This window comes from Camelina sativa, chromosome 20 (genome assembly GCF_030686135.1).
Source record: "Camelina sativa cultivar CO46 ecotype springtype chromosome 20, ASM3068613v1".
Taxonomy (NCBI): domain Eukaryota; kingdom Viridiplantae; phylum Streptophyta; class Magnoliopsida; order Brassicales; family Brassicaceae; genus Camelina; species Camelina sativa.
In genome coordinates, this window is record NC_141899.1 from 28,547,044 (window position 1) to 28,550,587 (window position 3,544).

The 3,544-nt window shown below is 43.2% G+C and overlaps 1 pseudogene; it reads left to right on the forward strand.

Annotated features, from left to right (window-relative positions):
- Positions 1-586: 586 nt before the first annotated feature.
- Positions 587-1,631, forward strand: LOC147919514 (uncharacterized; annotated as a pseudogene).
- Positions 1,632-3,544: the final 1,913 nt, after the last annotated feature.

A 3,544-nucleotide genomic window follows, 5' to 3' on the forward strand; every position in this document is an offset into this window, starting at 1 on the left:
TTAAAAATCGGATCATGTTAAGGGTGTTTAGAGAATAGATCATCGCATAAATTGTCTCTGCATATTTCGACTGCTTGAATCCTAAAATCGAATTGGATAGAATTATTTTTAGGATTATAAAAATCAAAACTTACATAGAAACAATATTGAATCAATTATAACATAAACAGTTCTTGTAAAATTTCGGATGCATGAAACATAAAACTGGAACTCATAGACTTGTTCTAGGATTGTTAAAACATAGATTAGGATAACTTCTAAATTAATTCAAGTAGTTATCTAAAAGCCTAGAAAAACATTTACTAAAATCCTAATTGGAAAAGGAAAACTTAAGAAAAGGAAATTCTATCTAGTAAAAAGGAAATTATTGCATGCTAGTATTCTATCTAGGTTTGTTGTCTTGCATGCATGAATTAAACCACGAAATTTGAGTAAAAGGCAAGGCATGTTTCGGTCTCAAATACCGCATGGCCTAAGGCATGTTTCGGTCTCAAATACCGCATGACCTAAGTTTAAAATTTATTGCATGGATTGGTCTCTTATTACCGCATGCTAATGATCGGTTGTCTATTTCTGTGTTATGCAGATGGCAAGGCTCAACAACTTAGACTATGCTGCCTTGAATGCTTTTGGAGACAACTACTTGCAATGGGCATTGGATACTAAGATCCATCTGAAATCAAAGGATTTGTTTGAATGCATTGAGGAAGATTTTGACTGTACTGACAAGCAAAAGTACAAGGCCATTATGCATATGCGCCATCACTTTGCTGAGAGTCTCAAGAATCAGTACCTCACCATTGAAGATCCTCTTGGCCTTTGGACAGAGCTTAAACGCAGATACGGACACCAACAGACGGTGCTCCTACCAAAGGCTGAGTTTGATTGGAAAAACCTAAGGATCCAGGACTACAAATCCGTGGATGAGTATAACTCAGAGCTTTTCAGGATTGTCTCACTCCTTAGGTTGTGTGGTACTGAGGAGACCGAGAAAGAGCTGCTAGAGAAGACATTGTCTACTTTTAGCACTAACAACATACTACTTCAGCAACAGTATCGTGAAAAGGGTTTTGACACCTATGGGGACCTAATCTCGTGTTTACAGCTAGCTGAGAAGAACAATGAGCTGTTGATGATGAATAGTGCAATGAGACCTCCTGGTACAGCCCCATTACCAGAAGCACACAAGGTTGATTTGGCAAAGAAAAATCCTAAAGAGCCTAAAGAGCCCAAGGAGACCAACTATGTCCACAGAGAAAGACACTATGGCCGTGGCCGTGGTGGTAGAGGACGTGGTGGTCGTGGACAATACCAAGCTAGCCGCTTTGATGTTTATGGCCGTGGAGGCCGTGGCCGTGGTGGTAGGGGCCGTGGGTCCTTTGAAACCACAATTCAAGGCTAAATCGGTTTGTCACCGATGTGGTATGTCTAACCATTGGGAAAAGAATTGCAGAACACCCAAGCACCTTATTGATGCATATCAAGAGATTTTAAAGAAGAACCCAGAAGCCAACTATGTGCATCTCGATGGTGAAGGTGACTTCGACCATGAGAATGATGATTCACTAGCATATGAAACTTCCGATTTCCTTAAGGATGATGACCTAATTTCGGTTTTTGCTTTGGTTTAATTTCTATGTTTTTATGCTTTAAATTGCGGTTATGTATTGATGTGTCCGCCGGACGCGGTCGTCTACCGAGTCGCACGGACGGACGGTCGATGCGGACGGACGGAACGAAACTCTCTCGGGCCGAGGAAACTAGATGAGGCTTTCCTCAGACAAGGCTCGGACATTTGAATCCAGTGAGGAAACAAACGGTGGGAGCGAGAGATGAGCTGAAACGAACAAGCGGATCGAGAGATCCGGCCTTTGGTCTCGGCTTCGGTCGAGCAGTCGCGGTCGCGATACGGACGATGCGGAGATCGGTTCCCGGAGTTTGAAGGTAAACTGCGAGAACGGCTCTCGGCAACGCGGCGGTAAGAATCCTTGGTGTTGCGGTAAGGATTCTCGGTGATGCGATAAGGAAGGTGGAGTCGAAGCGGAAGTACAACGAATGGTAGGAACCGGACGTGATACGGTAGGGATGGACGCGAAGGTGGTTTGATGCGACGACACACGGGAGATGGCTCGGCCCGTGATACGGTCAACTAGTCGATGTCGAACCCGGTTCGAGATCAGCTAGGGTTTCTCGGTAGTCAAGTCCCGGACTTGGACTAAGGAGAGAGGTGAGACAAGAACAAGATTCTCTCTTGTGAAATTTAATTCAATACTTCAAGTCTGCCTTTTACAATGAGGGTTGATGCCTTTATATAGTGAGGCTTACATAAGGAGACTCTAAAACCCTAGAGACGTGGCCATGATCTAAACCATACACATGGCCAAAAATCAAGAGCAAAGATAAAGCAAAGCAAAGACCAATCTAACGGTCATAGAGGGATCTAGAAGAAATTCAAAAGAAAAGAAGGGAAGGGGATAGGGTGGCCACGTCTTTGGCTGGGACGTGGTGAAATAATCTTCACTTCCTTGGCTCCTAAGTCTCTCTTTAAATGTTTCAAGATCACAAGCCAAGTGGGAACGAAGTGGAGATGCACTAGGGTCGCTGCCTCGTTAAAACCTCTTTGGTAAACCCATTGGGACATACCCAAAGTAGGAAAAAGAGTACAGCTACTTCTAATGGTTTAGGGGTGTCTTCACACTAGTGTGATGGTGAAGACACGCGAATCAAGCTTCCCAAAGCTGGTCAAGACTCAAGGCTCTTCATTGGTGATGCTAGCCATGAGCCATTGGGGGGGGGGGGGGGTGAGCTTGGGTTGAAATGTCCATTGGTGGCTTGTCTTGCTCCGCCTTGATGATCCTGGGGGGGGGGTTGAATGATGCCTCGTTGGTCGCCTACGCTAGCTCCTGGTCGCCAGTACAGGTTGTCCGAGAGTTTGAGAGGCGTCCGAGTGGTGGCCGGGTAGTGTCCGAGGGCTGCGAGTGTTCTTGGCCGAAGGACCGATCCCGTGATCACATCATGTATGGATAATTATTTTGGTTTAAATTCAAGGATTTTATTTTATATAATTGTGTTATTAATATTAAAACATAAATTATTGTCCTATATAGAAATGGCTGAGGACAAGAGTGTACTTGTGGTGGATAGTGGATCCAGCCACATAATTTTGATGGACAAAATATATTTTATTAATCTCACAATAAAAAATGCCAATGTTAGTACAATTGCGGGTATAGCAAGCTTAATAGAAGGCTACGGCCAAACACACATATTATTACCTAATGGCACACATATTGAACTAAGTGATGCCTTGTACTCACCCAGCTCTAAGAGAAGTTTATTGAGCTTTAAAGACATTCGATTGAATGATTATCATGTTGAAACAAAGGGTGAAGGAAACAAAGAATTTCTATACATTACTGAAATCGTGAATGGGCATAAGAAGGTCCTAGAGACTATACCTGGACTAGCCACTGGTTTATACCATGCTAAGATTAACATGATAGAAGCTAACTTGGCAAAGAATAAAATTTTCAATGAGCAATTC